The following is a 13,734-nucleotide window of genomic DNA, read 5'->3' as shown; positions in this document are numbered from 1 at the left end:
TAAGTGAACAAACAGCATCTTTTACACCAAGGAACACTGCAGACCGGTCGGGGGGTAAGTTGCAAAGATGTGCATGGCACAACTGTAAACCTAAGTTAACATTGTCATCAGCATTAATTAGAGAAGCAGCCAAGACACCCATGGTAACTCTGGAGGATCAGTAGAGATTCACAGCTATAATAGGATAATCTTTTGATAGGACAGCTTTGAGTTGTACACTAAATAAATCCGCCCTTTTTTAGAAGAGTGGCATAAAGAAAGCCATTGTTCAAAGCTGTGCTTATGACTTTGAACAGTTTACAGTTTGCCAGAAGCCATGTAGGGGACTGTCATAATTTGGGGTTTTTGTGGACCAAAGTGCAGAGACAGGCGAGGAGACGGCATGGCGAGCAGAACGATGATTTATTTATATCACTCCGGTTTAACTGAAGGCAGGCAGGGAGATAGTAACAAGAGCATACAGGTGTCCAGGTCTGACAGAGTACGAAAAACAAAGGGAACTTGACGCAGGCAAGGTGACGCAACAAACCACCGAGGAACAAGGAAAACAGACCAACTAATATACAGAGGGAAATCAATGAGGAACAAAAGACAGGTAATCAACAGAACAAGGGACAGCTGTGACATGGGAAGCAGGGAGGCTGAAGGACAGGTGAAACTAATACAAAACTAAACCATGGGAGAAGGGACTAATTAACAAATCAGAGAAACAGACCTAAGCAAACTATAACAACCTAAGATATAAGAACCTGGCAAATAAGAATTAACAAAAGAAACCATAAAGAGACCCTAACTGCAAAAGTAAACACACCCAAACACTCACTGAAACTAACTGGGAAGGGAGCAGAGAAAGCAAAGACTAGAATAAATGTAAACAATAAGTAGAACAAAGTATAGTGACAAACAATAACTACAAGCTAACCTATAGAAGGAACTGAAACAATAAAAACTAACCTGGGGAACTAAACTAGGGATAAGGCTGGGAAGAACTACAAACATAAAGGGAGACGAACACTGAGTAAATAATAACTGAAGGGGAAACTAATGACAGAGAAGTAACAGGGAAAAGAAGCTAATAAACTAGAAGAGTGCAGCAAGAACAAATAACCTAACCATAAACAAACACAGAGATGCTAAACGGGAAACTAAACTAGAGAACCCAAGGAAGCAAGAGAACTGTAATAATAATAATAATAATAATCAGGAGAAACCATTCTAAGTAATAAATAAATGAGAAAGCAACCACCAAGGGAACTATGGGCGAGGGGAGAAAGAACTACAAACACAAGGAGGCTGGAGAGAGAACAAAACAGGAAACAGAATGAATAAATAAACATAACTACTAAACCCAAAGGAATAGATATATCTAGCTGAAAAGTAAACAAACACAAAACCACAACAAAGTCCAAAATGGCAGATCCTGACTGCAAAAATGTGGAAGATGATAAGGAATGGTATTTATAATCAGATTTATGAATTTTGTTTTTTCAATCTGAATTAGGAAATAGGATTTGAAAATACATTTTCAAATTGCAGTATTTATTAATGGATTAATAAATACAATTTACAAGTCCTCTTTAATAATTAAATTTAAAATGAGCATATAACAAAACGCTTTTCAAATTGGATTTCTGATTGTATCATTGAAATATTAAATTTGAAACGGTTGTATTTCTTTTTCAGTGACTGTCCTAGTCTTCCATATAACACCCTGAACAGACCACCCCCATGGTGAAACATGGTGGTGTCGGCATCATGTTGGGGAAAGCGTCTTCAGCAGGGACAGATATGCTAGTCAGAGTTGATGGGAAGATAGATGGAGCTAAATAAATGACAATCCTAGAGGAAAAGCAGTTAGGGGCTCCAGAAGATTTGAGACTGGGGCAAAGATTTACCTTCCAGCAGGATAACAACCTTATACACATAGCCAGAGCAACAAAGATCACAGGTGTCATACTCCAGTTCTTGTGAGCCAGTGTACTATCTGTCTCTGCTTCAACACACTGGAATCAAACAATTAGATCATTAGCAGAAAATAGTAGATCTATTTGCATGCTGAGGACGCAATTCAGCCATTTGATTTAGGATGGTCCAGTCAAAGTTCAGACCTAAATTTAATTAAGAATCTGTGGCAGACTTGAAAATTATTGTTCTCTATATAATTTGTCTGCCATGTTTTGTGTATCACATACAATATACAAAAAGTAAACTAAAGTTTGTGGTTATAATGAAAATCGGTATAAAAATAACCTTTTTAATATCCACATAAGTGAATATGTACACTCACCAGCTGCTTTATTAATAACAACTCTTAAATTGCTTGTTAACACAAATCACAAAACATCGAATCACACAGCAACGTTATGTATTTAGGCATCTAGATGTGCTGAAGTTCAAATAGCACATCAGAATAGGGAAGAAGATAGATTTAAGTGACTTTGAAAATGACATTATTGCTGGTGCTAAACAAGCTGGTTCGTGTGTATCTGAAGTGCTACTGGGAGTTTACACAACCATCTCTCAGGTTTACAGAGAATTGCTCAAAAAAGAGAAAATATCCAGCGAGTTGCCGTGTGGTGGAAAAAGTTCATGTCACAGGTGGCCTACTCGTGTTGATGTCACAGGTGAATAGGCAGAAAGGTTCCGAGTGATAGAAAGCAAGAGTAGCTCAGGAAAAAACAAGAAAAAGACGCTGCAATTTACACAGACTCAGCAAAGTTGGAAAGTATGCCTTGAAGAATTGAAGACAGTTCTCAAGTTAAAAGAGGTTTAACCAACTGGTACTAGGTGTACATAATGAAGTGGCTGTTGAGGGTTTGGCACAGTGGAGACAGATGACAATAAAATTAGTCAACAACACTGCGAGAATCTCTGCAAAGTTCTAACTTAAATTTCTGTTATCCGCAAAACACATAGTCTAGTGAGCAAATGTTGGAAAATGTGTTGTGGTCAGCTCAAAGACAATGTTTTGTTCACAAAGAAAAACCTCATGGTATAGGGTTGCTTTACTTCACATGGGGCTGTTGGGGTCATCCATTTTGGTTGGATAGAGCAGTTCAACATGCTCAGCTCAACAGGCATCGCAGCTTTTATGTTACCCGGGATTATAAAACCAGCGGAAACCAAACTTTCATTGTGATTTCCCGCGTGTCTCACGGGACGACGCAACAGGGCGCATATCTGGAGCAACAGAAACTCGCAGGCGAGTTACTTTTTTTTCCTTCACACGGCCATTCCTGGAAGAGCTTGAAAGCTGGAATTCTGTCTGATACAAGAAGGTCCGAAGATTCATAAACCGATCGAAGACCCCGCTGACACCCACCGCAGGTGAAAACCCCACAGAGGTTTTATTTCCCCACATTAGGTTTTAGGAGACCCCTTGTTGATTCAGTCGACTGCAACGGTTCCTCATCTTTTCCCCATTTTGCACAGATGAGAAGTTTACCAGTTTTGAGTTGATCAATTATCAATTATTAATAAGAATTAACTACAGGTCCTTCTCAGAATATTAGCATATTGTGATAAAGTTCATTATTTTCCATAATGTCATGATGAAAATTTAACATTCATATATTTTAGATTCATTGCACACTAACTGAAATATTTCAGGTCTTTTATTGTCTTAATACGGATGATTTTGGCATACAGCTCATGAAAACCCAAAATTCCTATCTCACAAAATTAGCATATTACATCTGACCAATAAAAGAAAAGTGTTTTTAATACAAAAAACGTCAACCTTCAAATAATCATGTACAGTTATGCACTCAATACTTGGTCGGGAATCCTTTTGCAGAAATGACTGCTTCAATGCGGTGTGGCATGGAGGCAATCAGCCTGTGGCACTGCTGAGGTCTTATGGAGGCCCAGGATGCTTCGATAGCGGCCTTTAGCTCATCCAGAGTGTTGGGTCTTGAGTCTCTCAACGTTCTCTTCACAATATCCCACAGATTCTCTATGGGGTTCAGGTCAGGAGAGTTGGCAGGCCAATTGAGCACAGTGATACCATGGTCAGTAAACCATTTACCAGTGGTTTTGGCACTGTAAGCAGGGGCCAGGTCGTGCTGAAAAATGAAATCTTCATCTCCATAAAGCTTTTCAGCAGATGGAAGCATGAAGTGCTCCAAAATCTCCTGATAGCTAGCTGCATTGACCCTGCCCTTGATAAAACACAGTGGACCAACACCAGCAGCTGACACGGCACCCCAGACCATCACTGACTGTGGGTACTTGACACTGGACTTCTGGCATTTTGGCATTTCCTTCTCCCCAGTCTTCCTCCAGACTCCGGCACCTTGATTTCTGAATGACATGCAGAATTTGCTTTCATCCAAAAAAAGTACTTTGGACCACTGAGCAACAGTCCAGTGCTGCTTCTCTGTAGCCCAGATCAGGCGCTTCTGCCGCTGTTTCTGGTTCAAAAGTGGCTTGACCTGGGGAATGCGGCACCTGTAGCCCATTTCCTGCACACGCCTGTGCACGGTGGCTCTGGATGTTTCTACTCCAGACTCAGTCCACTGCTTCCGCAGGTCCCCCAAGGTCTGGAATCGGCACTTCTCCACAATCTTCCTCAGGGTCCGGTCACCTCTTCTCGTTGTGCAGCGTTTTCTGCCACACTTTTTCCTTCCCACAGACTTCCCACTGAGGTGCCTTGATACAGCACTCTGGGAACAGCCTATTCGTTCAGAAATGTCTTTCTGTGTCTTACCCTCTTGCTTGAGGGTGTCAATAGTGGCCTTCTGGACAGCAGTCAGGTCGGCAGTCTTACCCATGATTGGGGTTTTGAGTGATGAACCAGGCTGGGAGTTTTAAAGGCCTCAGGAATCTTTTGCAGGTGTTTAGAGTTAACTCGTTGATTCAGATGATTAGGTTCATAGCTCGTTTAGAGACCCTTTAAATGATATGCTAATTTTGTGAGATAGGAATTTTGGGTTTTCATGAGCTGTATGCCAAAATTATCGTATTAAGACAATAAAAGACCTGAAATATTTCAATTAGTGTGCAATGAATCTAAAATATATGAATGTTAAATTTTCATCATTACATTATGGAAAATAATGAACTTTATCACAATATGCTAATATTTTGAGAAGGACCTGTAATTGTAATTATTAAGTGCTTTGAGCCCATAATCACAACACAAAAATTATTTTTCTAAATTAGGATTTTTAATTATAATTTTTGATAAATATTCATCAATCAATAATCATAATCCTTACAGGGCTTTAATTTTTGCCAAGTCAATTGGAATTATAAATAGTTTTAAATAAAATACAGTTAAAGACCAAACCTTGAGAAGCCTGCTGGAAAAGTAGGGTTTTCATGGCAATCAACAAAATTTACAAAATAATGAAGAAAATTAAAGTTTTGGAATAACATATCCAGATTCCAGATCAAAATCCAACAGAAAAATCTATGACCTAAAGAGACCTGTAGACAATAAATAATCTTACAATCTGATAGGGTCTGGAGAAGTTTTAGCAAGTAGACCAGACTAGTAAATTTTGTTAGTAAAGGGGATACTGAATCATGAAGAATTGTGCAAAATAAGAATACATTTTAAAATGAGTAAGTTGACCAAGACATATGTCACAATAAAGGTGGGAAAAGATTTAAAATTATTTATTGGGTCCAATTCTTAATGTCAAAAAGATCTGGCTTTTAAGAGGAGGGGGAACACTTTAAGGACCCATATATTTAGTCTCTAAATGCATCATATCAGGTTTATGTCTAATTAAATGTGTTGGATTTATTAATTGTTTTACCAATGCAATGCCAAATAAAACAGGATCATATAGAATATTAAACTATTTAGCAACCAAACTTCATGAAAGTCATGAAGCTACATGAGGAGCTGTTGTTTCTGCAGTAAAACATGGCCTAAGGCATCATTTAAATTCAAGCTGCACAGTCCAGGGTCATTAATGAGTGTGAGGTATCCGATAAGCTCATCTTTTCCATAACAATAACAGGAGTAAACAGAACCTCCTTTGGCAAGAATGATCATCGGCTCCCTGCTAGAACTTCAATGTCTCCCTGCTTTGTCCTTTCAGAGGCCAATTCACTCCAAGACACCACGACATGAATGAGCCTGAGCTGCACTTTGAATAGATAGCAGACACGGATGTTTTTTCACCCTCATTTCCAGAATATAACTGACAAGTTAGAGGAGAACACCACCACACTCCAATCCCTGTTTTAATTGCTTTCTAGCAGTGCTAACAAAGGAGTCATTTAGTCGACATACAATAGCATTCTCAGCTGGCCTAACCCAGTTATTCCAGTATTAAACCTTTAATTCAAAGTGCTGTGTAGATTCATTTTCTGATATGCTAAACATTTTCTACATTCTAATTGACACAGTTTTTTTATTGTGTAAATGAACGCTTTTCATGGAGATGTAATTAAATGGGCTGGTGAGGCTTTTATGAAACACATTAGAGCAGCAATGAGTCAATTCTGGTTTCTGTTTGAGCTGTGAAGTGACCATCACTGCACCTTGCTACTGTTTCATGGCTTCTCATTACCCACCAAAATATTTAGCTTCCCAAAACAAAAGAGAAAACAGAGAAAACAGAGATTTAATTTGAATGTCTGGGAATCTGTATTAGATCAGTTTGGTGATATGTTTTTAAAAACTAAATAATGGAAATTTGTTTTTGGGGAAAAATGATACAAAATGACTATGAGATTTGTTTTGACTGCAGTCAATAGAAATTACATTGAGAGCCTGATGCTTTGTTCCCACCTCTTTGACAATCAACACCTGTTAAGCTGAGTGAAACTGCCACCTGGTGGCAGAATTAAATACAACAAGAAAAGAATGAGGACGCCTCATTGAAACCAAACATATGCTAAAATAAAACTATGACCAATTAGCATGCCTTACTGTGTGTGCAGTGTTCACAACTTATCACTCTCTGCCCACTCGTCCACGCTAAGCAGACATGCAAGAAGTGCGAGCCAGAAATTACAAACTCTGAGCATAAGTTGCCTTGACAGGAAATCCTCCATAAATGCAGGAGTTTCTGTGCTGTGTGCAACGTTTTAATGAACATCCAGAAAATTATGCATTTTTTGAATGGTTTGCTGTATTGAACCAAAATGAATACCAACCAGAAGCTCATTGGAAAATGACTATCATAAATAGCAAAAGAGCATTGTACAGTAGCTTGCATTATGGCTACAAATGTTATATTTCCTGTAAATATAAAAAACCCCTGTTGGTTTACGCATTTCTAAACAGCTCTGGAGCAGTCTTTGTGAAGAACTTTCAAAGCATATAGGACAAATTGTGCATTTAGCAAATTCAAACTACCACTACTACTCCTACTTACCAAGTAGGAATTTTGGCCCAGTTTTCTTTGTAGAATTGTTTTAATTCAGCCATATTGGAAGGTTTTGAGTCTGAGCGGCCTGTTTAAGTTCATGCCACTGGCAGAGGTTGACTTGCTGGACTGCTTCAGATCATTTTCCTACTGCATAACCAAAGTGATCTTGAATTTAAGATCACAAACTCATGGCCAGACATTGTCCTTCAGAATGTTCTACCACAATGCAGAATTCAAGGTTCCATCAAATATAATAAGACATCCAGGTCTAAAAGCAGCCCCAGACTACCACACTACCATGGTGTGATGTTAGTTTTCAACCAGATCTAACGGGACACTTTTCCTAAAACATTCTGTCTCTCAGTGCACATTTTCCCAAAGTCTTGGAGATTATCAAGATGTTTTTCGGGAATTGTGTTCTTTGTGTTCTTTTTAGTCAGCAGTAGTTATGGCCATGAACTCTTCCATAGATGCTATTTTTCCCCTATCTCTCTCATCGTTAAATTAGGAATTGTGACTTTAACTGAGGCAAGTTAGGCATGCAAAGCTTCAGATGTTGCTCTGAGAAGCTTTGTGACCTCCTATTTGAATCGGGAATGTGCTCTTGGAGTAATTCTAGTAAGCCGGCCTCTCCTGGGAAGGTTCACCATTGCTGCATGTTTTTTTCCAATTATTTGTAGCTGGATGGTAAACAAGACAACAGCAAAGGGAGAGAATAGAGTGTGATGCAAATTTAAAATAAGGATACATCAAAAGGCTCAAGGTTTTGCCCCAGTCCTATTGGAGGAAAAGGGTAAATGTATGTTTCATGAAGGAATGTTAGAGACTGGAGATTAGTATTGCTATAACACATGCTAACTGATGTAATTTTGGTAATACTGGACACAGTAAAAAATATGTTTTAATGCTTTTTAATGTGTGTTTGCCAGTTGAGCTCTTATGTAAGAGTGGTATATGTTGGACAACGTTAAACTAAAGGAATGTTGGGGTCATCCATTTTGGGAGGATAGACCAGCTGGGCTGTCCAGTTTGACATGAGCAGCTTGACAGACATCGCAGCTCTGACATCACCCGGGATTGTAAAACCTGCAGAAAATAAACTTTCCTTGCCATTTCTAGTGTGTCTTACGGGACGACGCAACGGGGGCGCATATTTGGAGCGACAGAAACTCGCTGGCGAGTTATTTTTTTCCTCCACACGGCCATTACCGGAAGAGCTTGAAAGCTGGAATTGTGTCTGATACAAGAAGGTCAGAAGATTCATATACCGATCAAAGACGACGCCGACACCTGGCGCAGGTAAAAACCCACAGGTTTTATTTCCAAGGAGACCCCTTGATGATTCAGTTGATGCAATGGTTCCTCATATTTTCCCCGTTTTGGACGGATGAGAAGTTTACCATTTTCAAGTTGATCACTCTTTCCCCGCTTTTTTCTTCTTCAGACCTGCGATCCATCCTCAATCAGAGAAGAGAAGAAATCGACGTCAATGTAATTTCGTTCTCTTTTTTTATATTAACTTGGATAGGTGTATTTAGAGGTCTGGGCAGGGTGAGGCATAGTTAAAGGGGATTTAGAATCACTAGTAGTTAATCCAAGGTATCAACTTCTGGCATTCAATACTGATTGAAGTGTTTTATGCTGAGCTGTCTCGATTTGTTGTGCAAGGTGCGTGTGTATGTTTTTCGTCCGGCTGATCCCAAATCAGCCAGGAGTTAGAAGTTGGACTTTTAAAAGTTTCCATTCAAAGCAGCTGCGATCTGGGCCTCGTGGCCTGACCACTCCTTTGTCCCAGTTTTATTACTGGAGTTTTTCCACTGAGTTTTTCCTTACAAGAAACAGCTAAAAACCATCAGTAATGTTCATCTTTGCCCAACTTGGGGCTACAATGTAAAACATTGAAGTGTTACGAAAAGACAAAAAAGGAAATCTGTAAGAGTGCAAACACATTGACTGCACTGTATCTGTAAACTGAGGTGTGTGATTTGTGCAGCCTTTGAGGACTTGTCCACTAATGTAAATTGCAAAACACAATAATTGTTCTAAAATAAAAAGTCACTTCACCAGCTTTATTAAGTTACACGTGTTTGACTTTGTTAATCATGTTTGGGTAGTTAAGCATTTAGAGTTTTGTTTGATTTCTTATTAGTAGCTTCATGTTTAATTTAGGACAGTCTGGCCCTTCCTGTTCTGTGTGCTCTTTGCTTCCTGTTTTCTTACTGTTTCTGAGTTTCCCAGTCTATTCTTGGTTTTGAGTCTTATGTCTAGTTGGGTTCTGTTTGTGTACTGCTCACTAGTTTCTGGTCTGTATTTAGTTCCTTTTGTGCCATTCATTCACTTTGATTCCCTCTCTCTCTGTCCTCTGGTTACACTCTCGGCTGCTTCCACTCATCAGTTCTCCTCAGTTTATATTCCTCTTTGGTTCTTTAGTCACTGCTGGTTCATCGTCTCTATGCTGATAAATCCTGCTCTAGTCTGTCCTGTGCTATTCTTCCCTCATTGTCTTCCCACCATGTTCCTAGTTTATTTATTCATTTAGTTTCACAGTTTTTGGACCTTGGACTTTGTTTTTGGAAGTTTCATTTTGTACCATTGAACATCTTAATTTTTTGCTCCACCTCTGCCTTCTTTTTGCCTGCATTTGGGTCCTCGACAACCGCCATCTCTTTTTTTAGAGACGCTGCTAAGACTTTTTATAGACAAGAGAAGAAGCAGCAAAGAAGGTCAGTTTGTGGGGAACTAGTTTTGCTATAAAGTGAACAGCACTCAGAAAGTGTGACTCTTTTAAACTTGGACTTCTACCTCAGCCTTCATCACAACAGTCTCAATCAGCCTAAATCTAGCTGATGCAGATGCCACCACTACCAGACCTCCTCCTCCAGGGGGATCTGATCAGCGACGCCTCCACTCCTTCTCCAGAGGGTAAGGCTGACGCCTCCACTCCGCCTCAGCCTGTGCTGCGCCTCAGAGCACCAGAGGACCCGAGCTTGAGATGAACAGCCATCCACCCCACACCAGGGAACAGGGTTAGGTGAGAGAAGAGGTTTTTTATTATAAATCAGGACTGGGACTTTATCCTGTTACTTTTAATTAATTAATTACAGAAAAATTAACACATAAAAAAACACATTTAATCAAACTGTGGAATGTAAACCCATGCTATTTGAACCAGTGTGTTTAAATGAGTAAATATGATATCCCAGTGCAGGTGAATGCATCAAGCACAGATGGGGCTGCTCTGTTCATCCCCAGTGGAGTACAGAGCAGGAAAGGTGGATAATTGTATCGACGAAAACATTGTGCTAAAAACAACTTTAGAACTAAACTTGGTATAGTGAAACAGAGAGGAAGAGAAAAAAACATGGCTAGAAAGTTATGAGATCCTTGTGATTCAGAGACCATTGTGGAGGACCTAAGTTTCCACTCTGATCAGGTGCTTTCTACTCAGTCTGGAGCAGTCTGATAAAAGAAAAGAAGAATAGAGCACGAAGAAGTCCGTCTCATCTGGGTTTTTGTTGCTGCTTTGGTGTCCACATGTATTTATGCGCCGCCTACACCTATTTACTACTCCATGTAGCTCCCAAAGACATTTAAGTTTTAACTCTTTTGTCTTTAGATTTGCACTTAGTTTTTCCTCTACATCTTCTTCTACTCAAATGCGCTTCTCCTATGTTACATCCTCTCTTGCTGCTTTTGGTACGCTGGCCCAGCATGCATTCACACTGCAAGTGAGCCAGTCCAGATAAACTGTGCTGAGACCGACAGTTGTAATCATGCCCGGGTACGGTTCTCTGGTCCCTTTTAGAGTCTGGAATGGGTTTACACCTGCAAGATCTGCTCCATAGACCAGACTCTGGGATGGTACAAAGCATTCCAAAGGTTTGGTGTAAACACACTGTCAGTCATTCCCCAAAAGTTATTGGAAATACTTTTTGTGTCAAATATTACTATTTTATAAATAAAAAAAAAACTTGTAATAATTTGTAATTAATTACAAAGCCTCTAATGAATTAATATTTTTTATGAAGTTCCACCAATAGTAATATTTGATTGTTCAATGAGAAAGGAAAATAATTCAAGTCAAATAAATTCTTAAATTAAAATACTGTGAAATATATGAGACTGATTTATCTATTCAATTTAATGCGATTAAGTGCTAAATTATGCTACACAGATGATGCACTGAGGTGACTCTTAAAGGGAGAAGGAAACCGTTTGTCATTCATGTAACATACACATTAGTTTGCAAACAGTAAAAATAGACCAAAAAAAGGGCCAATTTTTAACAAGTGCCCTATATATCTGTGATACAGTGGAATTAAATAACAATCAGTGACTGAAAAAAAATATAGTTTCAAAAAAAGAGCTTTAATTGAAAAAGGTCATTTTAAAAACTAAATGTTCCATTAAAAATGTAATTACCTACTCATGAAAAAGAAACATGTTCTTCTTAATAGACTGAAATGAAATAAGTAGGCCAATTAACAATTTTCTTATTTGATTTAGGTAGGTTTATGATCTTCACAATATTAATCACAGTGGGGGTTCTGTGAAAGCTACACTCATAATGACAGAAGAGAGGAGAGCCCTGGACTAATTAACGCATCCCTAAGCAGCTTTCAATTAGAACACAAATCATGCACTAACACACATGTAGGTCAGAGATCTCAGCCTTTGTTCTACATGAAATTCTATTTTGGAAAGGTTGTGTCTCACAAACTTATACAGGTCCTTCTCAAAATATTAGCATATTGTGATAAAGTTCATTATTTTCCATAATGTCATGATGAAAATTTAACATTCATATATTTTAGATTCATTGCACACTAACTGAAATATTTCAGGTCTTTTATTGTCTTGATACAGATGATTTTGGCATACAGCTCATGAAAACCCAAAATTCCTATCTCACAAAATTAGCATATAATTAAAAGGGTCTCTAAACGAGCTATGAACCTAATCATCTGAATCAACGAGTTAACTCTAAACACCTGCAAAAGATTCCTGAGGCCTTTAAAACTCCCAGCCTGGTTCATCACTCAAAACCCCAATCATGGGTAAGACTGCCGACCTGACTGTTGTCCAGAAGGCCACTATTGACACCCTCAAGCAAGAGGGTAAGACACAGAAAGAAATTTCTGAACGAATAGGCTGTTCCCAGAGTGCTGTATCAAGGCACCTCAGTGGGAAGTCTGTGGGAAGGAAAAAGTGTGGCAGAAAACGCTGCACAACGAGAAGAGGTGACCGGACCCTGAGGAAGATTGTGGAGAAGGGCCGATTCCAGACCTTGGGGGACCTGCGGAAGCAGTGGACTGAGTCTGAAGTAGAAACATCCAGAGCCACCGTGCACAGGCGTGTGCAGGAAATGGGCTACAGGTGCCGCATTCCCCAGGTCAAGCCACTTTTGAACCAGAAACAGCGGCAGAAGCGCCTGACCTGGGCTACAGAGAAGCAGCCCTGGACTGTTGCTCAGTGGTCCAAAGTACTTTTTTCGGATGAAAGCAAATTCTGCATGTCATTCGGAAATCAAGGTGCCAGAGTCTGGAGGAAGACTGGGGAGAAGGAAATGCCAAAATGCCAGAAGTCCAGTGTCAAGTACCCACAGTCAGTGATGGTCTGGGGTGCCGTGTCAGCTGCTGGTGTTGGTCCACTGTGTTTTATCAAGGGCAGGGTCAATGCAGCTAGCTATCAGGAGATTTTGGAGTACTTCATGCTTCCATCTGCTGAAAAGCTTTATGGAGATGAAGATTTCATTTTTCAGCACGACCTGGCACCTGCTCACAGTTCCAAAACCACTGGTAAATGGTTTACTGACCATGGTATCACTGTGCTCAATTGGCCTGCCAACTCTCCTGACCTGAACCCCATAGAGAATCTGTGGGATATTGTGAAGAGAACGTTGAGAGACTCAAGACCCAACACTCTGGATGAGCTAAAGGCCACTATCGAAGCATCCTGGGCCTCCATAAGACCTCAGCAGTGCCACAGGCTGATTGCCTCCATGCCACGCCGCATTGAAGCAGTCATTTCTGCCAAAGGATTCCCTACCAAGTATTGAGTGCATAACTGTACATGATTATTTGAAGGTTGATGTTTTTTGTATTAAAAACACTTTTATTTTATTGGTCGGATGAAATATGCTAATTTTGTGAGATAGGAATTTTGGGTTTTCATGAGCTGTATGCCAAAATCATCCGTATTAAGACAATAAAGGACCTGAAATATTTCAGTTAGTGTGCAATGAATCTAAAATATATGAATGTTAAATTTTCATCATAACATTATGGAAAATAATTAACTTTATCACAATATGCTAATATTTTGAGAAGGACCTGTATAAAATATTCCAAGAAGCACTGCAAAAACTGAAACCTCATTTTGTTTATGGTGAATAGTTTCTGAT

The sequence above is a fragment of the Girardinichthys multiradiatus genome, chromosome 9 (genome assembly GCF_021462225.1).
Source record: "Girardinichthys multiradiatus isolate DD_20200921_A chromosome 9, DD_fGirMul_XY1, whole genome shotgun sequence".
Taxonomy (NCBI): Eukaryota; Metazoa; Chordata; class Actinopteri; order Cyprinodontiformes; family Goodeidae; genus Girardinichthys; species Girardinichthys multiradiatus.
This window is presented reverse-complemented; position numbering follows the sequence as displayed.